This window comes from Canis lupus, chromosome 11, assembly GCF_003254725.2.
Source record: "Canis lupus dingo isolate Sandy chromosome 11, ASM325472v2, whole genome shotgun sequence".
NCBI lineage: Eukaryota > Metazoa > Chordata > Mammalia > Carnivora > Canidae > Canis > Canis lupus.
This window is the reverse complement of record NC_064253.1, coordinates 10,744,140-10,771,625: the sequence shown is the minus strand read 5'-3', so window position 1 is coordinate 10,771,625 and position 27,486 is coordinate 10,744,140. Positions and strand designations below refer to the sequence as shown.

The 27,486-nt window shown below is 37.3% G+C and overlaps 1 protein-coding gene across 8 annotated transcripts in view; it reads left to right on the top strand.

Moving 5' to 3' along the window:
* LOC125752133 (arginine/serine-rich coiled-coil protein 2-like) overlaps window positions 1-27,486 on the top strand; it is a 316,143-nt gene that overhangs the window by 140,684 nt on the left and 147,973 nt on the right. For 2 of the 8 annotated variants that reach the window (XR_007413911.1, XR_007413910.1), the window contains exon 3: window positions 24,809-27,103. The exons of 5 other annotated variants lie outside the window; for them this stretch is intronic. The gene's annotated coding sequence lies outside the window, so the exon portion shown is untranslated. Of the gene's footprint in view, window positions 1-24,808; window positions 27,104-27,486 lie in introns of those variants that run through there. One more of the 8 variants, XM_049115995.1, reaches the window with a different exon arrangement.

Genomic DNA, 27,486 nt, shown 5'->3' with positions numbered 1-27,486 from the left:
ATAATATTTTAAAAAAACCATCTAAGTAATTTAGATCTTTGAGTAGCGAGAAAGGTTATTCATACCATTGAGAAAATAAAAGTTCACTGGGAAAAAAACCTCAAATATGTTAAAAATGTTTTTCTGCAGCATTGGAGATTTCTTTCCAGCAAAGAACTGGTTTTTTAAAAATACACCATACCAAAGTCAGAGAGGAGAGACTGTCCCTTCCATTATTTTAACTTAAGTTTTTTGGGTTCTTTTTCTTCAATAAAAATGACCTCAACCCTTTCTCCTAGAACATTTCTAGTTTCTCTGAAGGCAACTTCCTTTTTTCAAAAGTCCATCTGATTTTTCTTGTGGAAACTTCTAAAATTATCTTGTGCAAGAGTCACCTGAGAACAGTACATTCATCAACTTTTCGTGTAACTTACCTACCTAACTCCAAGTAACAGTAGTTTCTCAAAGTTAAATGAAGATATAAAAGCATGCTTGGGAAGGATCTCTGCGCTCACTTTCATGTATAGAGTATGTTATGTTGTGCCTTGATAGGTGTGCCTTGTGTGGAATAGAAAGGATTTATACATTTATCTTTACAGTTTGACTAAAAACATGTCTTAATGAAGAATTTTTCTATGGTCTGCTTTTGAGGTTTTGCTTCTTCACTTCATTTTTTAGCTCTCCTTCTTTATCCAGCGCTCACTGGCACCCAAAGCATTCCACTTCTCTGCTTTAGGGAGACCAGTTCGGATTGTGGTGCCTTGGTGCTTGCATCTGACTGCTCTCAACAACCAGCCTGTTCCCTCTAGATTACATATCCCAGCCTCCTTTGCAGTTAGGTGTGTCTGGATGATTGGGTTCCAGCCAACTGATTATGAGCAAGTTAACTTACTTCAGTTCCAGGGCGAGCTCTTACATGTGGCCCTCTGTGGTATTCTCTTTGTGTGTGGCAACACTGAAAGCTGCATCTTGAAAACAAAGGAAACATATGGAAGGAGCTAGAATTCCTGGATCACTAACAGAAAACCACTTTTAGGGAAAGCTCATGTGGACAATATAGTCTTGAGAAATAATCTTATGTCATTTAAGAAAGACTAGAAATGAGATTTCTTGCATATATTTACACCCACCGCTAATCCTCAACCTCTTTTACCTATCAAAATTCACCAATTCCCAATTCCATATTTTGTCACTTAATAAAGGGTAAGACGTGATTAAGGAATTAGATAAACTAATATGTCATAAAGAAAATACAACTATATTGTTACAACACTTTGCTGGATTGAGATAACCCCCCTCTCTTTTTCAAGTTTTAATTAATTAATTGACTTTAGGCAAAAGACTTTCAGAATGCTGGGAGGTAAAAATCTGGAAAAAGGAATTTTTCAAAAAGTCCTTTTTTTCCCCTGTCCTAACCATTTTATTTTATTTTTTAAAAGATTTTATTTATTTATTCATGAGACACACACACACACACACACACACACACACACACACAGAGGCAGAGACACAGGCAGAGGAAGAAGCAGGCTCCATACAGGGACCCAAACGTGGGACTTGATCCCAGGTCTCCAGGATCATGCTCTGGGCCAAAGGCAGCGCTAAACCGCCGAGCCACCCGGGCTGCCCACTGAGCCACCTGGGCTGCCCTGTCCTAACCACTTTAAACAGTGCTCTGATCTTACTCAGCTTTTGCATATCTGAGTCCTACCTTTGCTATTTTCAGGGGTAGACATACATTGGGAAAGAAAGAGAAGAAAAAAATTCTAATCCATTTTATACCATTTATGAGGAATAAATTATGTGCAATGCCAAGATCTGGTTAGTAACTCCATTCCTCTGTTAGCAGTAGGCTCAGTGGGCAAATGATTCTTCATTTGTTGTTTTCATCAGTTTTGTTTAATTTTTAGGGAAAGTATAAAATAGCAACAGGCCATAACACTTTGATGGATATATAAGACTTCTTTAGCATTCCATGTTGTACTGATTACAACTTGTGTTGCAATTTTTTAAGAGTAAATGCAGATTTCAGTATAACTTGCCTCTAGTCACAATTTGTTAACTTTGCTTTTTTTATGAGGCAGAGAAAAATAATACAAAATTTATGATCACCATCAGAAGGATTCAGGCCTCTGAAGCATAATTTCTTAGGGTCTATCGGAATTGATAGTATCATGTTAATATTCTATAGAATAAAGTCCACTAGTCTAATTTTAAAATAGGCTTGGTAGTTTAAAATCATTTTATTTTTCAAAAACACAATTACATTAGAATCTTCCAGAGAAACAATGTATTTGTATTTATGTAGATATGGATATGATTTATTATAAGGAATGGGCTTGCATGGTTATGGAGGCTGAGAAGTCCCTGGAGTCAGGAAGCTAGAGACCCAGGAGAGCCTATGGTGTAGTCCTATGTGAGCCTAAAGGCCTGAAATGATCACCAAAATAAGTTTAGTTAAAAATCCATCACTGCACATGATCAAAAATTTTGTTACCTTATGATAAAAACTTTTTTTTTTTTTTTTTTTTTTTTTTGATAAAAACTTTTGAGGTCTAATCTTTTGGCAACCTTCAAATATATAGTACAGAATTTCTTGGAGATAGCTACAATGCTATACATTATTTTCCCTGGGATTTATTATCTTAGAACTAGAAGTGTATGCCTTTGACCCCCTTCACTCATCCTTCATCCTGCCCAAACCACTGTTATATTCTCTATACTTAAGAGTTGTTTGTTTTAATGATTCCACATATAAGTGTGGAATTGTCTTTGTATCTGTCTTTTTCTGTCTCATTTCACTTAACAGGATGCCTTCTAAGTCTATTTATGGTGTCACAAACGGCATGATTTTCTTCTCTTTTATGGCTGAATAATACTCTCTTGTATATATGTACAACATACATTTATTTATTTATTTATTTATTTATTTATTTATTTATTTATTTATTTTTAAGATTTTATTTATTCATGAGAGACACAGAGAGAGAGAGAGGAAAAGACACAGGCAGAGGGAGAAGCAGGCTCCATGCAGGGAGCCTGAAGTGGGATCAAGCCCTGGGCTGAAGGCGGCGTTAAACCACTGTGCCACCGGGCTGCCCCATTTATTTTTTATTTATTTATTTATTTTTAATAAATTTATTTTTTATTGGTGTTCAGTTTACCAACATACAGAATAACACCCAGTGCTCATCCCGTCAAGTGCCCACCCCAGTGCCCAGGGTTTTCTATGTAGAGTATCATGTCATTGGCGAAGAGGGAGAGTTTGACTTCTTCTTTGTCAATTTGAATGCCTTTAATGTCTTTTTGTTGTCTGATTGCTGAGGCTAGGACTTCCAGTACTATGTTGAATAGCAGTGGTGAGAGTGGACATCCCTGTCTCATTCCTGATCTTAGGGGAAAGGCTCCCAGTGCTTCCCCATTGAGAATGATATTTGCTGTGGGCTTTTCATAGATGGCTCTTAAGATGTTGAGGAATTTTCCCTCTATCCCTACACTCTGAAGAGCTTTGATCAGGAATGGGTGCTGTATTTTGTCAAATGCTTTCTCTGCATCTAATGAGAGGATACTATGGTTCTTGGTTTTTCTCTTGCTGATATGATGAATCACATTGATTGTTTTACGAGTGTTGAACCAGCCTTGTGTCCCAGGGATAAATCCTACTTGGTCATGGTGAATAATTTTCTTAATGTATTGTTGGATCCTATTGGCTAGTATCTTGTTGAGAATTTTTACATCCATGTTCATCAGGGATATTGGTCTGTAATTCTCCTTTTTGGTGGGGTCTTTGTCTGGTTTTGGAATTAAGGTGATGCTGGCCTCATAGAACGAATTTGGAAGTACTCCATCTCTATCTTTCCAAACAGCTTTAATAGAATAGGTATGGTTTCTTCTTTAAACGTTTGATAGAATTCCCCTGGGAAGCCATCTGGTCCTGGACTCTTGTGTCTTGGGAGGTTGTTGATGACTGCTTCAATTTCCTCCCTGGTTATTGGCCTGTTCAGGTTTTCTGTTTCTTCCTGTTCCAGTTTTGGTAGTTTGTGGCTTTCCAGGAATGCGTCCATTTCTTCTAGATTGCCTAATTTGTTGGCGTATAGCTGTTCATAATAGGTTTTTAAAATCGTTTGTATTTCCTTGGTGTTGTTGGTGATCTCTCCTTTCTCATTCATGATTTTATTAATTTGAGTCTTCTCTCTCTTCTTTTTAATAAGGCTGGCTAATGGTTTATCTATCTTATTAACTCTTTCAAAGAACCAACTCCTGGTTCTGTTGATCTGTTCCACAGTTCTTTTGGTCTCGATTTCGTTGAGTTCTGCTCGCATCTTTATTAACTCTCTTCTTCTGCTGGGTGTAGGATCTATTTGCTGTTTTTTCTCTAGCTCCTTTATGTGTAAGGTTAGCTTTTGTATTTGAGTTCTTTCCAGTTTTTGAATGGATGCTTGTATTGTGATGTATTTCCTGGTTGACCCTTTCATCTTTTAGCAGGATGGTCCTTCACCTCCACGTGTTTGAGGTCCTTCCAAACTTGTTGTTGCGATTTAGTTCTAATTTCAAGGCATTATGGTCTGAGAATATGCAGGGGACGATCCCAATCTTTTGGTATCGGTTCAGACCCGATTTGTGACCCAGTATGTGGTCTATTCTGGAGAAAGTTCCATGTGCACTTCAGAAGAATGTGTATTCAGTTGAGTTTGGATGTAAAGTTCTGTAGATATCTGTGGAATCCATCTGGTCTAGTGAATCATTTAAAGCTCTCGTTTCTTTGGAGATGTTGTGCTTAGAAGACCTATCGAGTGTAGAAAGAGATTGAAGTCACCATGTATAAGTGTATTATTATCTAAGTATTTCTTCACTTTGGTTATTAATGGATTTAAATATTGGCAGCTCCCACATTCGGGGCATATATATTGAGGATTGTTAAATCCTCTTGTTGGACAGATCCTTTTAAGTATGAGATAGTGTCCCTCTTCATCTCTCACTACAGTCTTCGGGGTAAATTTTAGTTTATCTGATATAAGGAATGGGTACCCCTGCTTTCTTTTGAGGACCATTAGAATGGTAAATGGTTCTCCAACCTTTTATTTTCAGGCTGTAGGTGTCCTTCTGTCTAAAATGAGTCTCTTGTAGACAGCAAATAGATGGGTCCTGCTTTTTTATCCAGTCTGAAACCCTGCGCCTTTTGATGGGGTCATTAAGCCCGTTCACGTTCAGAGTTACTATTGAGAGATATGAGTTTAGTGTCACCGTGATATCTATTCAGTCCTTGTTTTTGTGGATTGTTCCCCTGAACTTCTTCTTAAAGGGGAATTTTAAGAGTACCCCTTAAAATTTCTTGCAGAGCTGGTTTGGAGGTCTCATATTCTTTCAGTTCCTGCCTGTCTTGGAAGCTCTTTATCTCTCCTTCCATTCTGAATGAGAGCCTTGCTGGATAAAGTATTCTTGGTTGCATGTTCTTCTCATTTAGGACCCTGAATATATCCTGCCAGCCCTTTCTGGCCTGCCAGGTCTCGTGGAGAGGTCTGCTGTTACCCTAATACTCCTCCCCATAAAAGTCAGGGATTTCTTGTCTCTTGCTGCTTTAAGGACCTTCTCTTTATCTTTGGAATTTGCAAGCTTAACTATTAAATGTCAAGGTGTTGAACGGTTTTTATTGATTTTAGGGGGGTATCTCTCTTTTTCCTGGATCGGAATGCCTGTTTCCTTTCCCAGATTAGGAAAGTTTTCAGCTAGGATTTGTTCAAATACATATTCTGGCCCTCTGTCCCTTTCAGCGCCCTCAGGAACCCCAATAAAACGTAGGTTTTTCTTCCTCAGGCTGTCATTTATTTCCCTTAATCTGTCTTCATGGTCTTTTAATTGTCTTTTTTCCTCAGTTTCCCTCTTTGCCATCAACTTGTCTTCTGTGTCACTCACTCGTTCTTCCACCTTGTTAACCCTCGCGTTAGGACGTCTAGTTTGGATTGCATCTCATTCAATTGATTTTTAATTTCTGCCTGATTGGATCTAAATTCTGCAGTCATGAAGTCTCTATAGTCCTTTATGCTTTTTTCTAGAGCAACCAGTAGCTGTATAACAGTGCTTCTGAATTGGCTTTCTGACATTGAATTGTAATCCAGATTTTTTAACTGTGGGAGAGAGGATTGTTTCTGATTCTTTCTTTTGAGGTGAGGTTTTTCTTCTAGTCATTTTGCTTAGTGCAGAGTGGCCAAAAGCAAGCTGTATTGGGAAAAGGAGAAAAAGCGAGGAGAAAAGGAAAGAAAAGAGAAAAAAGAGAAAAAGAAAAAAGAATAAAGGAAGAAAAAAAAGAGAAGAAAAAGAGAAAGAAAAAGAAAGGAAAAAAAGGGGGTGGTGGAAGGAAACAAATCAAAAAGCAAAAATAAAAAAAAAAGAAAAAGAAAAAAGAAAACAAAAAACAAAAACAAACAAAAAACACGGGGGAGTATCTTCTGATTCTGTATATTTTAAGCCCCTTGACTTCCCCTGGAACTTTCCAGGGCTGCTTGGTAATAATTTGTTTTTCCCCTGTCGGTCCAGCTGGTCTTCTGGGGGAGGGGCCTGTTGTGCTGAGTCTCAGGTGTTAGCACTTGGGGGAGCTGCTCTGCCCCCTGCCTGGTGCAGGGCTCAGTGGGGGTTGTTTACCCCGTGAGGCCCCAGGAGGAACAACCGCAGTGCCGGGGCAGCTCTGCAGCCCTGGAGTCAGCCCCCGCAGTAGCTACAGAGCTCTCGGTCTGCAGGGCCTGGAGGCTCCGGGGCGGGGCCGCTGATCTGCTCAGCTCGGGGCAGGAGCGTCCTCGCTGTCCTGGGCCCTCCTGGCCTCTGCCTGTCCCGGGGAGGCCGGATCCTGGGCTGTGACCTGGCGCCCTGTGCTCCGGCGCCTGCGTTGTTGGATTCGCGCTCCCGGCCGTGCAGCCCCCTCCGCGGAGCCGCCGCCCGAGCCCATTCGGGCTGCTCCCGCCCCGCAGCCCCCTCCGCCGAGCCGCCCCCGAGCCCCCCCGAGCTGCTCCCGCCCCGCAGCCCCCTCCGCCGAGCCGCCCCCGAGCCCCCCCGAGCTGCTCCGGGCCCCGCCGTGCGCGCTGCAGCCCTTAGGGAGCTCGGCGCACTCTCCCGGGGCGCAGTTGCTGTTACTGTCCCGGGGAGCCCGAGGGCATCCCCGCCCTCCTGGGTCCTGCTCCACCTCCCCGCGAGCCCCTTTCCCCCGGGAAGGTCGGTGCAGCTCCTGCTCCTCCGGGACGGGGCTCTCCTGTCCTGGGGACACTCGCCCCGGCCTCAGCCCGGCTCCTCGCGGGGCCCCTCCCCCTTGGAGGCCTTTGTTTCTTTATTTCTTTTTCCCCGTCTTCCTACCTTGATAGAAGCGCGAACTCTTCTCCCTGTAGCATTCCAGCTGTTTTCTCTTTAAATCTCAGGCCGAATTGATAGATTTTCAGGATGATTTGAAGGTTATCTAGGTAATTTGGTGGGGACAGGTGATTTGGGGACCCTACTCTTCCGCCATCCTGCCCCTCCTTCTATCCATTGATTTATTGATGGACACCTAGGTTGTTGTCGTATCTTGGCTTAGTGAATAATGGCAGTGATCATGGGAGTGCAGATATCTTTTCAAGATAGGTTTTTTTTTTCCTTCAGATACATTCCTAGAAGTGGAATTACTGGAGCATATGGTAGTTCCACTTTTAATTTTTTGAGAAACCTCCATACTGTTTTCCTCAGTGGTTGTACACATTCCCACCTCAAATGCACGTGGGTTTCCTTTTCTTCACATCCTCATGAACACTTGTTATTTCTTGTCGTTTGGGTGATAGTCATTTTATGATGAGGACTGATACATCTCTGTGGTTTTGCATTTCTCTGATAATTTTTGATGTTGAGCATCTTTTCACGTATCTATTGCCCATTTGCATATCTTCTTTGACAACCCATTTTTTTAAAAAAAATCAATCTTTTTTATTACCAATCTTATAAGACAATACTTCATTATAGTTTAAATTTGCATTTCTACTTTCTTTGAAGTTAATTTAAGCATGTTCTTATGTTTAAAAGCCAAATCTTTGTATTTTTCTGTCAACTGTTGATATCATTTGTTCATTTTAAAAATTGAATCACTTGGCTCTTTTGAATTGTTTTGAAATGCTCTCCCTATATACTTGAATTTATTCCTTGTTTGGGTTTACATGCTCCCAGTGAAATAAATACTACTTTCCTTGCTCCTGTGAAGCAAAGTTTGGCCATATTACTAAATAATAGTCAATGAGATGTAATTCTGGGCCTGCAGTGATGTTTGCTTTAAAGGAGGTAATTCATACGGCCTCTGCCCTTTACCTTTTTATTTTTTCCTTCCATCTGAGATGTAGACCTGATGACAGGAGCTTCCAAGAGTCTTCTGGACCATGAGATGATCTTGAGAATGATAGTTATTTGCTAAATATGATTGAGCAGAAGGGTGGAATAAGTGTGAATTCTTTTATACTAAGCTACTCTATGCCTGTATTTTAAGGATTTATAGTACCTAACAGAACAAACCCTTCATCTCCTTGTTTTTGCAAGTTCCCTTAGGATTGAATTTCCCTATGTTCTAAGAAATTTATTTAAAAACAAACAAACAAACAAAAAAAAAAAGGGAAAAACAATACCTAATAGCCATTTAAAATCTCAGCCAAGTTTCCGTTGGACTTAAATCAGTTGTTGTGGAAAACGTTGGAGTTCTCTGTTCTCCTGGCCTGCTGCTCTCCCCAGGCATAATTTCTGCCCCACTGTTTCACAAGTAGAGACAGGAACATTGAATGACTTATTTGTCTTGAGTGGACATCATGGTTTATGAGCAAAATATTGAATGCAGTGATAGCGTCTACTCTTTCTGGCTTGCCTTTCCAAGCTTAGAACCTCTGCCCCATAACTCAGCTGGGGTGAGAGTGATCTGGTTCTCATTATTTCTGGTGTGCTTTGTCTGGTGAAGAGCCTTTACCCTACGAATAGAGGCTGGGTGGAAAAGACGAACCCCTAACTCTACTGCACTTTATTGGAATGTAGCCTCTACAAAAAGAACTGGGAGAGAGTGCAAGAAGTGATGGTGAAGTCTTCTCTTTCTGGGGAGAGATCTCAGTCCTGGCCTGGGAGCTGAGAGGAAGGAAGGTAACTATCTTCTTAGCCCCATCCGTCCTGGTGAAACTTGTCATGCTGGCATGGGGCAGGGGCTAGCCCACAGTGGCTCAAGTGCCACAGAATCTTATTGTTACAGAGATTTAGTAGGTGTTTTGAATAAAATCCTTTTTTTAAAGATTTTATTTATTTATCCATTAGACAGAGAGAGAGAGAGAGGCAGAGACACAGGCAGAGGGAGAAGCAGGCTTCATGCAAGGAGCCCAATGTGGGAATCGATCCCGGGACTCCAGAATCATGCCCTGGGCTGAAGGCAGATGCTAAACCACTGAGCCACCCAGGAATCCCCGAATAAATTATTTTTTAAGAGAGAGAGAGAGAGAGAGAGAGAGAGAGAGAAAGCGCATGAGCAGGGTAGAGAGGGAGTCGTAGAGGAAAGAAGAGAATCCCTAAGCAGTCCCCATGCTCAGCGTGGATCCTGATGGGAGAGCTTGATCTTTTAACACTGAGATCATGACCTGAACCAAAATCAAGAGTCAGGCACTTAATGGACTGAGCTGCCCTACATAAATGTTTCTTAATTTTCTACTTGCCCTTATGACAATTTCCTGATACTAAATTGATGTTGGTTTGTTTTTGGATACTTTTCATCAGATATTTAATTTTTACATATATTTTATTCAATTATTATATTGTCTATGTATCTTACCATTTTTCAAGGAATATCAATTTTCTTTGTATTCTTTTAATTTTTCCTTTATTTACCTAGTAAATTTTTTCCTACTTCATTCTAGGCTTTATAAGTTTTTCTGTCATTTTCTCCATAGATATTTTTTAAAATCTTTTCATATAGATGACTAAAGTAGTAAGTTAGTTTTTATTAATATTCATGGTGAAATATTTGATATAAGATATCATCTATTCCATTACTGTATTTTCTCATCAATATATTCTGGTTGTTTGGCTGGTTGGTTAGTCTGTCTAATTTTCTTGTATTATTTTTATACTGATCTTACATGTATTTTAAAATCTCTCATCTGTGATGGAGCACATTTTTTCCCCCCAGTTTTGGCCTGTGGTTTATAGGTAGGAGGAATCAAGGTTATGTATTGATCTAGAATTTTCTTTAAAACAGTTTTGTGTGAATGCCTTTAATTTTCACTGTCTCACCAATGAAATCAGGAGACCTATCAGAATTTAAACAATGCAAAGTTTCTTTCCTCCCTCACTGGCTCAGAGGCAGAATGCTTCCTTATAAGTATTGATTTGCTGAATGATTTCTCATACTTACTTTTTAGAACAGAAGTTATTCTAGAAAAATGTCCTGTGGCCAACTTGTGCATTCTCTTACTGCAGGGAGAATTTAGTTTTACAACCCTTAGGGTATGTGCCTCATCTTTAAGAAATGTACTTTCTGGCATTTTCGATGATCTGAAACCACAGCTTTCTCCTTCTGCTTCCGTTTATCCTACCCCTAATCAGTCTTCATTGATTTTGTGTAACCATAACACCTATTTCCTTCTTTGTGATTTTTATAATTCCCTTGATTATGTCAAAATACAGTTAATTTTTATTATTTCTCATTCTCTTTATTGCTTTTGTGTGATTTTCAGGAATAGGAGCAAAAATGCCACTGTCTTCAAACATAAAAAGATTGTTATGAAGTAATACTTATGATGAGGCTCTGTGCATGTTTGTGGCTAGATATATGTGGCTAGATAGATAATGGGTATCACCCTTTCTGGGAAGACCCAGAACTGTAGAAAAGTTCATACCACACTAGTGGCAGCCTTCTTCCACCCATTCACTTTATTTTCCCCACTACACAGTGTTAATATATTTTAGTTAAAGATGGCAGTACAGTGGTAATATTTTTTCTGCTACTGCTCATTGGTAGCTTTTAAGTTAAAGAACAGGCATGCGAACACAGTCAGGCCTGGGAGTATTTTCACTCTGATGTACTAACAGAACAGTAAAACAATTTATGCAGTCTGATGAGACTTGGGGTATTTGGATTATACAACTCATCTTTTAATATTTAAGTTGAATCCGTATCTCTCTCTTTCTCTATTTCTCTTTCTTTCACTTATTCTTCTTCCCTCCTTCTCCTTTAAAGTTTCTTAGAGATGGCTGCTAATTTTGAACAACTCTTAGAAATACTACCAGATACCGATTATAGCTGGTGTAGCTCCTTCCAGGCCATCTGACGTATGTCAGCTTCAGTAGAGAATCTACACATCACCTGTGCAGATGGGGAAAAAATTATATTCACCTTAGGTACACAGGTTAATATAAAATCATAGCTTATAAGTGAAAGAGCCCTGTCTGTAAAGGCTACGTGCTGTATAATTCAAATTATATGATATTCCAGAAAAGGCAACTTGATATATTTAAATGATCTGTAATGACCAGAGGCTCAGAAACAAGGTTGAATGGATGATGCTCAGAGCCCTTTTCAGGGTGGTGAAATTATGTTGTGTGATACCGTGATGATGGATGTATGACACTATGAATTTGTCAAAACCTGTAAAACTTTATAGCATAAAGAGTGAACCTTGATGTATGCAAATGAAAAAATCCTTTAGGAGGTCAGGAGATCCCAGGAAAGGACACCAGCTGTGACAAGAGAATCTAACTATGTTAGAAATAGATAAAACAGTCCCCCTGAGGGGAGTGGTGGAAAAGAGGCTGACCCATGTAACTCTGGAAATGAGTGGAGTCTATAAAATTAAAGGCACATGAATCTATACATAAACCTATATCCTAGCTGATAAAGCTTCCCAGTAGGGGTATGCTGAAACAGTTTGATATCATTATATACTTAGAATGAAATTGAACAGTTAAGTAAATGTTTGACAAAGGATAGAGCCAGGTGTCTCACTGATGAAGTGGGAGGTAAGAGATAAAAAGGAGAGGGAACTAGAATGATCCATGTGGTAATGGAAGATGGTCAAAAACATCAGTACGAAGTCGCAATTAGCTTAAAAGATATATATATATACACACTCATGGTTACACATAGAAGTCTTTATAGTTACACGCATATATGGGAATTAGTATACTCATATAAATTTCTTGAAGCAACAACACTCCAGTATCAGTTTGTCCTAATCTGGCTTCCTAAGGCCTTTTCCAATAAAAGTCTCCAGGACCCTTTGAAGAAATTGCTGCTTGTAAGATTGAAGTAAGAAATAAACAAGATGAGCCTGGAACATCTTGTAGTGCCAGAAAGAAGGAAGTACTTAAAATCAAAGCTGAACGTTCTGCATAAAATGTGAAAAGAGATCCACAATTATATTTGCCAAGGACATATTTTCACACTCAGAGGAAAGATATGTATAATCATTGAACATGAACCAATGTTGTCCTATTGCATGATATCCCTTTATAAAATTCGGGAAAATGTATTTCTGGATCAAAAAAAATATTACACAATTTTGTGTTTCAAGTATATGTTTAAATTTTAGTTAATGTATAGTGTGATACTTGTTTCAGGAGTAGAACTTAGTGATTCATTACTTACCTATAACACCCAGTGCTCATTTTACACAATTCTTCAAATGTTAAATGTATTAGGATTTTTTTTTTTTACTTGAGAGGTTCTCATCTCTTCCTGTATTTCTTTAATATTTCTCTCCTGTTGTTCTTGTTTTCTTCTCAATATTTCCCCTATCTCCTTGTGAAGCCATTAAAGGTATTTGAAAAAACTCTGATTTTTTCCTTCCTGGCTACTTAGGCCAACTTACCCTGGAAAAAAGACTCTCTCTCTGTCCAACTCAGGCTGTCTAAACCAAGAAACTGTAAGCCCTAAATTTTCACCATCTTGTAGCTAAGGACACAGAACTATTTCCAGAATGTAATACAGGTGATCACTAAAATTTGCAGAAGAAAGGGGATAGCTAACAGGTGAGATGTTCACTGTTTTGGAGATGGTGTGTTGGAGGGGGCTAGGAAGAGAGTATTTATGTCTATTATTGATATAAAACAATTGCCTTAAGAAGGCTGAAGCATAATAAACTTGAAGAACAAAAGGGTGAGGGTTGGATTGCTAAATATAAGGGCTTATTTGAGCAGAGTAATGCAGAGTGGTCTTTTCCACCAAAAGAAAATTTAAACCTACTCCCACTGTGTGGGACTAAAGATAGAAATTGCTGAGCAAGAGACAGACCTTACTTAGTGAGGAGCCACTCCAATACCAAAAAAAAGAAAAAAAAAAAAAAAAAAGTCCTGCCAGAGGCCATTCTCAGATGATGAGTAACTGGAAGCAGGAATGTGGCAGAGTGGTGTGGAGGTTGTTCAAGAGAGGAGATGAGCAGGTCCATCCTATGCTGAATGCAGTGTGAAGGCTGAGAAACTGGGCTTTCAGTACCTTTAAACTGTAAGACGTGGCTGGCTGTCCACTTACAAGACATTCGCGGAATGGACAGCATAGTCCTAAATATTTACATTTATATCGACTGTTTATCGTTTTGGGAGGATGACTAATATTGTCCTGTTGTCCCTACTCTCTCTGTAAGAAGTGTTGGTGTGACTTGACATTGAGTATTGTTTCTGTTCCTTCAGAGGTTCCATTAGAAAAGTCTCAAATGCCTGATTCATAGTTAAGACCTTTTGAACATGTCAGTCTCTTCCCAAATTCTCTTATAATGATCCTTAAATAATTAATTTCTGTGGATGTGATTAAATTATTACTGACAGACAGGAGCGATTTAGAAATTACAAATAGTGAGTAGACTCATGGCTGCAATGAATAAAATCAGAGGTGCAGGCAGCCCTTGTTGTTAGATAGGTTGAGATAGGTTAAATCTCTTCTTACATGGTTTTTATAAGTCGCTTCTTTCTTTTTTTTTTTTTTTTTTTTTTTTTTTTTTTTTTTTTTTTTTTTTTTTTTTAAGTCGCTTCTTTCTTAACAGTGTATATCAAAGTAATCACATATAATCCTTAAAATTAAGTCTATGTGTTACAACTTATCTCTGAGGTCATTACATTTGTCTTCCAACTTCTGATAACTTTCTCAGTAAATTTTAGATAAATTACACCTTAATTCAACATTAAATTCTGCAGTAAATCCTTATTAAATGTGAGTGTACTGGAATTCCTGATTTCAATCTAATCAAAAGCTTCAGGAAATAGATTTCTGTGCTAAGGAGGTGAAGTTACAATGAGGAACACAATATTCTTTTATGTATTTCGATTTTATGATAGAAAAATAAAGAAGTTTAAGTCTCTATAAAATGGAGGCCAAAGACTAAACACAGACAGTGTAGCCAAGTTGATGAATAAATTCATGGGATTAGTCTCATGCACTCTTAAATAGTTATCTAACTTGACAAAGCCCTAATTATGCTGGACACCCTGAATGCCCCAATCAGAACCCTGCTGGACTGATGAGCAGCACTCAGTGAGATCAGATACATGATGCATGAAAAAGGCCATAGCAATTATGTCCAAGACTTTTGAGTTTTAGATTACCTATCCACTTCCATCTAAATTTGGTGTATGATTTAGTTTTTAAATGTAGTAACAGTTACATCCTTTCACTCATTAGAAGAAATCATTTATTAAGTACATTTTTCCCAAGATGATTTGGTTTCTGGTAGACAATTTTAATGCACAATTTTAAAACTTAAGATTTCTGGCTTTCCATTTTCATTGTACTTTGATTGGAATGGTATCACATTAGGTATTTGAATCAATTGGCTCTTAATATCTCAGTGTTACATTTTTGTAGATGAAAAAGATTATGGAAACAATGCAGACTTCTGATAGAAGAGTCACATGGCATCATACTCTGTTACCCCTGTTAGTTTTATCTATTTATATATAGAAATTAACTCCAACAAATGAAAGCTACAAATAGAAGAATCTGCAAACATCATACCAGAATCTGACAAATTTATGGAGAGTTCAGCTTTACAGTGAGGCTGTGTCAATGTGTTTAATCAATGCATTTAAGTAGTTAAGGAACTCTTCTATTCAAACATATTCCACTTTCCTATGCAGTGTACATAAAAGGAGAACTATTCTTTATTTTGACATTGTACTTCAGTTTTTAAGTGTTCTTTTCCAAAGTAATTTGTTTTGTCTTAATGAATTGACTCTTAACCTGTATCTAGAATAGTGTTCTCATATTTAGGTGGAAAATATGTATCCACATGGACTGACTCCTCTCTGCAAACCCACACTTCTTCCACTTTCTTATACATTAGAAATATCTGAAAGTCATATCTATCTGTGTATATAGTTGACCTGTAATGCATTCTATATGTGATATACATGTATTTATAGATGATAAAGTACATCCAATGAGTAGGAGTGAATAAAGTGTTTCAGATTTCTTTTTAGATATTTTGTTCAGTATCTGGGGTCGTGTAATTCTAGAAACAAAAGTTGTTGTAAGGCAGATGTTCCAATGAACATAGGTTTAAGCTAATAGAAGGCAGACCTTTTCAATAAGAGTGGTATAATTCTATTTATTACTCTTGGGAAATAAAATAGGAGGGAAATGTGGAGGGTTATAGAATGAAGGCTCATAGCATAATTTAGTTAGTTTTACCTTGGTGATGTTTTTACCCAGTTTTTACTGTGAATTATCACCTTCCTTTTTTCTTTGTCATTGACTAAGTAATTCAGACCACAGAGATAGATAAAGCCTTTTTGTATAACTACTTGGTCTGCCTTTGAGGAAAGTGATAATTCTCCCTGACCTGATAACCCCTGACTAAATGCAGTATGAAACAGCTCACATCCATGAACAGGAGAATTAGCTTCTTTGGGTCAAAACACATTTAAATTCATTGAGATATAATAGCCTTTCCAGTTTATAAATGAGAAATGTTTAACTAATTAAGGAATATCATTGCCATGTCATCCTTCACTCTTTGAAAGTGACAAACTAGCAAAGTTAATCATAATGCAATCAGTGATGGTTGGTTTCATCTTATATTAGTGAGACATAATGCAAATCAGTGAGGATCCAAGAGAAGTTAATGAAAGAATTCCACTTACCAAGGAAAAGAAATGAAAGACGGCTCTTTAAATATTCATTGTAAAGTAACTAAGCTAAAAACTATTTTTGCTACTTTAATTCAAATATTCATAATAATAACTATTCTGATCTTATATGCTAGACACGGTGCAAGGCAATGGTGATAACACTATATTTAATCCTTACAACATTCTTATAAATTGAATAATTGTATCTCCATTTACATATGAGGAAAATAAATCTCAAGGAGCTGAATTATTTACCCAAGATCACCCAACAAGAAGTGGCAGAGAAAAAGCTAGAAAGGTCTCTGACTTCCAACAGATACTCTGTGACCTTACTATTTCCCACTTTTGTTGGTCTTCTTTCTTTTGTCCTTTTTGATCTCAGCTCTTGTTCATTTTCCACTTGTAGATTCAGAAAGACAACAGGGTGGAAAACCTGTCCCACATGGTATTCTCTGCTACTGCTATTGCTTACAGAATTTGTTTGCCTAAATATAGGGAGGACGACAGCAATTCATTTTTTCAACAGTTATGTGTCAATCATGTAATATGTGGTAGGTATGCTATTTAAGTGCTAATGACAAAATGATGAATAAATGAGTGTCTAAGAAGGAAATAATTGTAATTATATTGATTTAAAATTATATGAGTTTGTTTTAAAACAGTTTTACTATTTGCCTTGCACTAAGTGTCATCATCGAAGAAATAATTGTATTCAAATACTTTGGCAAATCTTTTGGTCAGAAGAAATTTACCTCAGTATGTTTGCCTTTCAATAATCTTACATTTTAGTCACAAAATAGTTTCAGATCGTCTCCAGGGAACATCACTTTGTGTTAATTAAGTTACTTGAAAGAACCACTGAACGCCTTAATCTGTTAGTATTTTTTGCTAAGACTGAACATTCTGGAAGTAATTTTGTTATTACCAACTGCATTTGTCAGAGTTGCCCCATCAGATCTTTGACTTTAATAGGAAAAAGAAAACAAGACACCATCACTCTCTGCTCTGTTATACATTCCTGAACTGCCTTGAGAGAAAAGTACAACACAAGAGTGAAAATAAAATACATCGCTCATCCAACACATAGGCAGTTTTAGTGTAATGGTAGATTCTTAGAGTAGTAATCAAACTAGAGACTGTTAATACCGTCCTTACACCACATTCTACTGTAGAATCCTTGTACTTCTGTGTATAGACCTTCTTTTTCTAAGTAGTTCCACATTGGTGGACTACATTTTTGTCTCTTGCTAGTTTGAATCTTTGACAATCATTTTAATGATTGGTTCAGGCATACTAAATAAACTTTGATGGCAACACTATAACATGTTGTAGGTTACTGTCAAATACGAGATACAGTGGGATAAGCAATGCATATTTAAAATCATAGTATTAAATTAAGACTATGGGGAGTAATAGAAGAAAACATGTTTTGCTACTTCTTGAATTAAGTAATGTTGTTATTAAGCAGTAAGATGCAATGATATTTGGAAAATTTTATCACTGCTTGGGTCTGTTAATCAAGTTAGATACTCACTATTCATACTTTTATGAGGACTTATTTTATTTGGCTTACAATCTCAGAATAATTTTCCTCAATCTTAAAAGTTATAACCTGGAAAAAAATTTATAGTAGTGGCTGGTTGTTTTAATTATGTCCTTAGGATTTGGTATCAAAAGTAAGTTTATTTTATCCTTTTGTTTTCTCTATTTCATCTGGCAGAGTAAGAATACACAGCTTTTAATTTATTAGTTTAGGTGGTCAGAAATATGCAATTAGCAGCAAGGCATATTTTACAGACACCCTTGGATAATTTTCAAGATAGTGAAAAAGAAACTCAAAAAAATTAAGAAATACCAAGAATATACAAACTCCAAGTTTCCACTGTAGTTCTAGCCTATAAAGTAAAGCCTCACAACTGAATTGTGTTCTGATTTTAAAACTCCAGAAGTTCTCTTTCATCTGCTTTAATGCAGTATTTGTTCTTTCTCTTGTCTGGTTTCATAAAATTAGGCAGTGCAGTTCTAAACCTGGGGAAGGTTACACTTTAGAACTCCTCTGTCTTCCTGAATTCATATACCTGATTTTGCTTTATAATTGTACTAGTTTTCAATGCTGCTGCCACAGATTACCACACACTTAATAGCTTAAAAGAATATATATTTATTGTCTCGTAGTTCAGTAGATGAGAATTCTGGAGGGTTTAACTATTGTCTCTGATCTGGGTCTTACAAGGCCCAAATCAAGGCACTAATCAGCCTAAGCTCTTGCCTGGAGGCTTCCAGAGTTGTTGGAGTTGCCTCACGTGCTTGGAGGACATGGATCCTCATTTCCTTGTGGCTGTCAGCTGGGAGCTGCTCCAAGAGGTCTCTCTCCCTCTCTTTCACTACACATGAGTCTGCGTGCCAGGGATGGTACATTAACTCTTTCCCACCCTTGGAGTCTTTCTGACATCCCTTTTTGCCACATACCATTTGTTCCCAGCTAGGGGACATTCTGTGTTTTTAATGGCTCATGCAATTAGCTTAGGCCACCCGGATAATCCAGGATAGCCTCTATATTTTAAATGCAGTAGTCTTAATCACATGAGCAATGTGTCCCCTCCCCCCCCCCCCCCCCCCACCGGGTAGCATAATATGTTCACATTCTCTCAGGATAAGGGTATGGGCATCTTTGAAAGTCATTAATCTGTGTACTACATCAGTGCAGTGTTCTTCAGTTGTTTTTTTGTTTTGTTTTGTTTTGTTTTGTTTTGTTTTTCACAGTTTAACATCCCTGAGATGGGATGAATTTTTAAATCAATACTATGTGATAATCTGGGCCACCCAGGTGGCTCAGTTAGGTAAGGGTCTGACTCTTGGTTTCAGCTCAGGTCATGATCTCAGGGGCGGGCAATGGAGCCTAGCCTGTGTCTGGCTCTGCACTGAGCAGGAAGTCTGCTTGAAGATTCTCTCCCTCTGACCTTCCCCTCACTCACATGTGCATCCTCTGTTTCTGTTTTTCTCTCAAATAAATCTTAAAAAAAAAAAAGAGTATGTCATAATTAAGGGGCAGGAACCTACCATATATAATAAACATACTGTATACATTACTGGTTGTTCTGTATCATATAATGACACATGTTTCCATGATAGGATCTATGTAATGTAATTTGTTTTATGCTAACCTTAAATATCATGTAAGTACACAAAAAGCTATCAGAATTCATGAATAAAACAAACATCCCTGTAATAAATTAGGTGGACAACTCACAAAAGAAATCTTGATGGAAAGTACATGTACAAAAAATTCTCCTATAGTGGAAATCCAAGAACTGTACCTTAAAAGAAGCTTCCATTTTTCACCTATCAATCTAAAAATTTTGAGTACATGATTTCTGTTGTTTGTGACAGTAGAAGGAAATGGAGTAGTTGGTAGAAACAATTTTGGAGGCCAATTTTACAATCTCTTTTGTAAGATTTAAGCCTTCAAATACAGTTACTCAAGGAATTTTTGCCATAGAAATATTCACAGACCTGCACCAAGATGTATATATTTATTCTGTGTATATACAGCAGTTTGATTTACCTTAATGAAAAAAATTCAGAAAAATTTTGTATTGCCAAATAAAACTAGTGGTTAAGTAAGCAAGGTACTTGCTTATAATGTTTATAAGGCCAGTAGAAGTGATGCTTTATCAGACTCTCTCAAAAGACAGGTAAATATGCATGAAATACCAATGGGGCAGAGTAGCTTACACAATGGTAGGTATAGTAATTTTGAGGAGAAAAAGAAAAAGAAAGCATTGGTTATTCATACTTTTTGCCAGCTGAAGTGGAAGAAGTACCCTTTTTCCTATCACTTCTACTCTGAAACTGACTACCTTCCATACTACCTGTCTCAGCCCCTGCTCTCCATTATTTCCTCTGATTTCTGCTTTGTTTACATTCCCAACTTCTACTCCCGTCAGTATTTAACAACGTTGAAGTCACTGCACTACACATATGTGTGTGTTATGTATGTGTGTATATGTACATATATATGCCTATATATACATATAGGCATGTTCATATATAAACAAATTATTAAGGCCCGTAGTACTACATCCTCTCTTTTATTGATTATGGTTTAGAATTTATTTTTTATCTTCAGGGTTTTCATCCTGTTTCTTCTTCAGCTCTCTGCAGTTAATCCAGAGTTCTCTTCATTTATTCAACAAACAGTTCATAATATCTACTTCTGAGGTCCAGTTCCATGTTCATAAGACAGGGCAATAAGGCAATATATCTGCAGTGATGTTGGGAGACAGTAAATAATAAGATCAGATACGGGTAAGTACAATGTTGAAGAATCAAGTAGGTTTTGGCAGCAGAAAGTGGCTAAAAGGTTAGGCATTTCAAGCATTTGAGGAAGTAGAAAGAGAAATCCAGGTAAACATTATCCCAGACTTTAGTAAGTTGGTTATCTGGAAGAGGAGGCACCACAGAAGCAGGGAACGGCTAGGGCAAAGACTATAAGTAAGGAATGATTTTGAGGTGATTGATATATGCAAAAAAAGGACAATCTGGGTGAAATATGTTGTCTTGGAGAACGAGTAGTAGAAGAGACTGTGAGAGATCAAGCTGTGTGAGACTTCCCATGGCGGGATTTTAGTGATGGGAATGATATTTTACATAGGAAAACATATACCATGGTTATGTGATGAGTTTTTTAAAAAAACATTAGTGTATTTGTGATGTGAAAATGGATTGTGGAGGCAGGAGTGGAGGCCAAAGACCTGCTAGGAAGCTCTCATGGGACATGGTAGTTATCATAGTGGCCCACGTAGAGATGGAGAGATTGCACCAACACAGGACATAGTTTGAGAGAGAGAGTTGCTTTTGTACTGAAGGGGAGGAGACATGAATGAGAGGAGTAAGGGAAGGGAAGGAACTCAAAGATAATAGTCCTCTTTCCTGAGATGACTTTGGATTCTAACTGTACCATGTTTTTTGAAATGGTTCTGGCAAAGGTCATTAATGCTCTTTTAAACTTTAAATCCAATTAAGAATTCTGAGTCCTTTCCTCCCTGGACCCCTGTGTAGCTTTTAGCACATAAAATCACTCTTTCCTTTGGCTTTATGTCTCTACCATTTATCTCATTGTCCTTTATGGGTTTTCTGCTACTGTTCATCCCTTAAATGTTGGGATTCTTTACCCTAGAGTGTCTTCATGATTCGATTCACAGTGCCTTCTGAATATCAATGTTGACAGCTTTTCATCTGTGTTCCCAGCCCAGGTATAATTCTCCCAACAGCTCTGTATACCATACTGCCTACTAAAACACTGGTGATTTTAAGTGCTAGGAGCATTTTAGTAATCCAAATTCTATTTTTTCTATATCCAGATTATGTTCTTTCTCTTTAATTCCTTATTTTAAGAATACTCCCACCATCCACACAAGGCTTGTGGTAAATTGAATCATTGGTCTTGGTTTCTCACTGCCCTGGATTATTATAACATGTACATGCCCTTGCCATGGATTTATGGTGGGTACACTTCTGCTTCTTACCATATGACTTGTTTTGGCTAGGGCAGTGGTTGTGTAGATGACAAAATTTACGGTTTAAGGCCATTACATGGATTTCGTATGATTTTCTGCCTTTCCAAATAAGAAGATGATGCTTCAGATAGCTGTTCATGCAAAGAGGCTGAGAGACATGGAACAGACTGGAGTCCAATGTGTAGTTTAGAATCAAGCCCAGTTGTACTTTACTGCTGTAGTGTGAAGAAGAAATGATTGTGTCTTGTACACCAATGAGATGTAGTGGTGGTTCTTTAGCCAAAGCCAAGTCATACAGGGCTCAAAGGAGACACATGGCAGCCAACCCACCTTCTTCTGTTGACAGTCACATGGAATAATATTTAAATCTTACTGTTTTGTTATTTCAATGTCTCTTATAATTCTCATTTCCTCTCCATGACCTCAGATCTCTTACCATCTTTTGATTGAGCTACTCTGTATTTTATTAGTGATCTCCTTCGCTCTACTATGGTCCTCTTCTGACTCATTTTCCGCATGCTTGCTAGAATGATCTTTCTTAAAAAGGCAAACTGATCAAGTCATTCTAGTATTTACAGTTCTTCAAGGAGCACCCATACCCAAACTCTAAGTATAAAATCTCAATTATATAGTTCACACTGCTCTTTATAATCTAGTCTTTCCCTAACTCTGCATCCTTATTTCTTATACTGTCTCTCATTCTTACCTTGAACTTCTGTAGCGCCATGCTCATTTTCATTTTAAAGCTTTTCCCTACATCTTTACACATTTTCACCCCTACTCCTACCTCAGGCTTATTTAATCCATACTTTTCCTCCACTTTTAAATACTACTTTATCCATACAGTCCTCCATAAACCTCACCTGGTCTTCATTTACACATCCTATGTTGTGTATCCATCAGTGGTAAGCAGCGGTTGCTTCTATTGGCACCTACAAGAATAACTGGTTAATCCCTATTCTTAAAATTTACTTCAGGCGAATTTTCTGTATTTTATTAATTTTTTTACTTGCTTGCTTTCTCACCAGCATATAAATTGAGTCCATGACTGTTATGTCTTGTATTTCAGACATAATAAATCTAATTGTGGAAAAAGGAAAGGGGAAGGGAGGGAGGAAAGAGGAGGAGCAAAAGAGAGAGGGAAAGGAAAGAAGAAAGAAAAAAAGAGATAGGACAGAAGGAAGGAAGAAGAGTGAAAGAAATTTTTAGGAGAGAGAACTGGCCCAGAAAATTTTCTTGTCACTCAGGAAATAACTGATGAGAATAAAGGTATTATTCTTCTTACGTTTACTTTTTCCTGCTCTGCCATGTTGATTTCTCAATAAACTTTTCTAAAAGAGCATCACTTTCAGTGATTGCAAAATTTCAAGAGAGAGATACATATGAAATATGTTTGTAATTATATATCTAATAATGTATGTCTAATATATCTTAAATAATATCTAATGAATGGTATATATCTAGTAATATATATCTATATATCTAAAATATATCTAATATCTAATTATATACATTATTTAAAAATATTTAGTGAATTATAATAAAATATCTATATATCTAATATATCTATAAATTTATATTTATAATATCTACTAACAATAAATCTATATATTTAATAATATCTAATGAATAATTATGATAATTAGGCCTCTATTTTAAGAAAAATAATTTGATAGAGCCAGATCTTTTTCTAGAAAAGAAATTGAAGCTATTCTGAATGTCTGCATTTATATGCATAAATGCATAAATTGTATTTATTGAACTACTCTGGGTAATACAGCAACAGAAGATGTGTGAACAACGAGGGAATTCTGTGGGAAACTATTCAGGAATTTAGAAAAACATCAGTGAAAAAAAGTAATGATTATACAAGGGCACACAAGTACTTAAGAGAATCCTCTTGTAATACAAAGACTCACATCCTCACTACCATTTCATAGTGAATAAAGTTTAGTGATCAAATCTAATGACTTTCAAAGTCCATCTCTACTCTTGTCTTTTAAGTCCTCCTCATATGAACTTTTGAAGACACACTCTGTTTTTATTAAGACCTTAGCTGTGAACTGCAGAAGATCTCATGTTCTAGAAGAAAGAGCTGAAGTCTGCAGGGGTAAAATCTTCACAGTGTGTTATTAGGAGTTGGAACTTGCATTTTGGATTCCTGTCTCACTGTTGAGTTTTATGCCTCTGCAGTAGGTATCCTCTGTTAATTAGCTTGAGAAGTAGCTGCTGTCCTTTCTAAAATAGCCTAGAACTATAAAATTGTATTAGTGTGATGTTGTCAGTGTATATGTAAGCATTTTCCTTGAAGTTACTTCAAGGAAATGTCTTTACTATACCTCATGATAAGAGATGTAAGAAGTGATTAAAAGCAATGTCTCTTAATGATCAAATGGTATGTCAGAGATCATCTATCCATTTAATTTCTTTTGATTTTTTTCTACAATATATTTAGGATTCTTTTTCTTTTTCTGACCAATGATGAGTACTATGGTGATAATGATTATAATAATGGCACTACCACATTATATGCTTTAGAGCTCCATGCATTTACTGGTGTGTTTTGTTCATTATCACACTGATCTTTACCACACTCTGAAAGGTAGAATATATACTAATATGTCAAATTGCAACTTTAGTTTCTTTTTTCTGTAATTGGTCTTCCTTCTGCAAAATCTATTCGTGGGCAGCTATTAGAAATTTCAGCAGGTGCTGGGTTATAAGGAAGAGGTTAAGACATTCTCCCAGATTTTAAGAAGTTGGTTATATAGCAGATGGGTGGTATGGGGTAAGAAGCTTGATTATAATGAGAGATTACTTTAGACTGAAGATATCAGGGCAAATTCATGGAAAAGGCAGCCTTGGAAGTGGACTCTAAAAATCTAAATATGGCATAGATACACCATGAGGATAAGAGGCGCCGAGAACACAGAATTCCCTTGTTGTTCACACATCTTCTGTTGCTGTATTACCCAGAGTAGTTCAATAAATAAATAGAATTTATATCCAGTTATTATCAAAGATTTCAGTTTTTCATTTTGTCTTACGGAGAAGCTGCTGGTTTTTTTCCCCTGGGCAGATTATTTCACAATACTGGTTTTATAGTTTCTTTAAATCAGAGGACTACCCTCAGAAGTAACAGTCTAGAATCAAATTTTTTGTAAGACTTGACAAGTCAATGTAAAATAGGGGTCATACAATCATGTGTTTATTTCTTTCAGGAAATACAGTGCTGGAGTATGAAAGTCCATAAATGGATATTTCTGTACCATCCTTACCTGTTGTTATTTTCCCACTCCATTTACTGTTGACCTCGAAGGCACCAGACTCCTATGAAGACCCTTTGTCATCTTTACCTGTCTCTAAAGTGACTACAACTGACTGTTGTTTTTCAAAATACTAAGATAATTTGTCAGCAGCAGTAAAACTCTTAACTCTGGACCTAAAGATAAATTGGCTTCAGACTCACTTGACTATGGCTTTAGTGAATGTGTATGGTGATGAGAAGTAGGAGTGCTTATCTATTTGGTTTGGTTGATTGAGTTCTTCTCTCACAAAGTCTCTCTATATTAGTGTTCTAAAGCCTGAAATGGAAATATTTTCATTATTGAAGACTGTGCAGATTAGTTGTTGATGCAATAATTTTTATTCTTTATTCTTCAGTTATGTTTTGATACTCTGCTAATCCCAATTTGTAGTACTGGGGAGTCAGGGAGAAATCTGGCTCTTTTATGGAAATGACCTATCCTTCATAACAAATACTTGGAAAAGAGGGAAGAAGTCTGCTTGTTATTTTTCTCAGGGGTATAATAGCATGATAAAAACTTTGGCATTTCAGCTGCAAAATTTCATTTAGGAAATGTGAGTCCCTAACCAGGCTAATCCAATCTTGACATTATCTGAAGAATGAGTGTTTTAGACTGGGCTGTTTAGGAAAAATGTTTCCGCTGGGTCTATTTATTGTACTTCATTGACTTTCTGTCTTGCCAAGTCATTTGGAATCTAACTATCCAGAAGATGATTCTCTTCGCTAAGGAAAATATATATATATCATATCACATTCTGCTTCTCATAACAATTGATTTGATTATAATTAGCAAAAGTGAGCCTAAGATTTAAATGGGCAATGAATCTACATTATTAGCAATTTCATTACCTAGCAAACATCAAAAGAAAACAAAATCTAAACTATTATTTTTAAACGTGGGGTTCCAGCATCCTTTAAAACAGTTAATACATGTTCTGAAGTTCCATTTTGAAAAACAAATAAAATAACATGTGTCAACTATGATTTGGCTCCATGATCTGAAATAATGATCTCGGCTAGGAAATCAGTATTTTGCTTTAGCTAGTTCCAAAGATAATTTTTCAGTATGTTTTTGTAAGGGAAACTTACAGCCTCCTTATGATAAAAAATAACTTTAGAGTCAGATAAACTGTTAGAGTGTCTGCTGCACTACTTAGTGTCTCTGTAAGTGTAGGGTATTTCAACCATTCAATTCTTGGTTTCTTCTATCATTTAAAAAAAAAGTTGTTTCTCATTTACAAGGGTTTCTTCTATCACTTCAGGGTTGGAGCTTTGTGACATTTATTTTCTGGTTTCCTGACCATAATTTAGAAGTGTGAGTTTCTGCATTCTCTGGGGTGAATTCAGTTGAGAGTATTGTCTCCCTGTTCCAGAAGGAAGGTAAAAGAAGAACTTATATTTGTATGAACTCTTTGCAAGTATGTCTTTTTAGGAATCTATTGTCTGTGCCCAGATGCCTGTAGCAAGAGTGCCTGTTCCTTGGGTGCTACTAAGCTCATAGTCCTTTCCAGGATCAGGATGCAGACAGAGCCCAACTAAGAACACATTATTTTTTCTCTTAGCTTCTTTACGTGCCTGACCCTGCCTCCCTCACTCTCTTTCTACTGAAAGCATTCCCTCAGTGCGTACCCTCAAACCACTGTCTCAGGCCCTGCTTCTCAGGGATCCAGCCCAAAACATACATCATTAGAATTGATGGAAAAAATGTTAGGGCAAACCTGCGCTTTAATAGAAAATGTAGCCAGATCTGATTTTTAATATTTTTTTAACTTGGTTGGTATATAATCTTGGGTAGATTTTTTAATCTAAGTCTCAGTTTATTTATCTTAATGGAGGTAAAATATTTCTGCTAGGCTGTCATGAGGTTTGGATGAGATGTACGTATAGATACACACACAAACACCCAGTACTGATTTTGACAACATAAGACTCAGCAGATGTAAGTTCTTTATCTTTGTGTCTAATGCCCTCTAGTCCCTCTGCCCTGATCTCTGCTCTGTTCTAGTCTGCCTTGATGTTTATCCTTTTTTGCCTTCTATTTTATCATGGTCTTTTTCTGGATATCCTTCCTGCCTATGAGGCCAGGAGGTCTACCATAGGAGCTGACTTTGGGAGCATCTTTATTTAGGATTTGTCTGTAATGATGGACTGAGTCATTTGGAGTGTTAAAATTGAAGGCATCGAAAAAGTAGATATTGACTTGTGGAAATTCAGTGACTGTAAAGCAGAAAGCCCTGAAAAATGGGATTAAGAAACGGTGGGATCCCTGGGTGGCTCAGTGGTTTAGCACCTGCCTTTGGCCTGGGGCGTGATCCTGGAGTCCCGGGATCGAATCCCACATCGGGCTCCCTGCGTGGAGCCTTCTCCCTCTGCCTGTGTCTCTGCTTCTCTCTGTCTCTATCTCTCATGAATAAATAAATAAAATCTTAAAAAAAAAAAAAAGAAAGAAACGTTGGGGCTCAGTGGGCAATTGGAAAGACCTGAAACAAAGACCAGAGAGGAGGCTTCTGCTCTGTGTTGAGCTCTCCTTGCTTTGTGAGGCATTTTACAGACTTGGGTTCTTTCCAAAAGTTCATGAACATCAGGAAAAAA